Raw genomic sequence first — 515 nt, 5'->3', positions numbered from 1 at the left:
AGAGGAGAGAGAGAGAGAGAGAGAGAGAGAGAGAGAGAGAGAGTGATAAATAATGGAGAATAAGAAGATAGAAACGACTAAAATATGAGAGAGAGAGAGAGAGAGAGAGAGAGAGAGAGAGAGAGAGAGAGAGATCAACGCGTGGAATTTCGCTTGTGGGTATAGGGAAGATATGAGAAAAAGGATAAATAAGAAGAATGTGAGTAATATCCAATGATACTTTTTAACTAAAATGTTAAATTTCCTTGAAGATGAAGGGTGGAAATTTCCATCGCTTGCATTTAATCCTTTACACATTACTCTTATACTAGTGTACCCAAGCCTTCAAAATTATGTGTAAATATTTAAAAGGTCATGCCAACCATCGAATTATCACGATTTATCACCCGATTTTAGTAGAATTCACACACACACCCACATACATATATATATATATATATATATATATATACACACACATGTATATATAAATATAGATACTATATATATATATATATATATATATACATATAAAT

The sequence above is a fragment of the Palaemon carinicauda genome, chromosome 9, assembly GCF_036898095.1.
Source record: "Palaemon carinicauda isolate YSFRI2023 chromosome 9, ASM3689809v2, whole genome shotgun sequence".
In the NCBI taxonomy this organism is placed as follows: domain Eukaryota; kingdom Metazoa; phylum Arthropoda; class Malacostraca; order Decapoda; family Palaemonidae; genus Palaemon; species Palaemon carinicauda.
Note: the sequence above shows the minus strand (reverse complement) of the source record.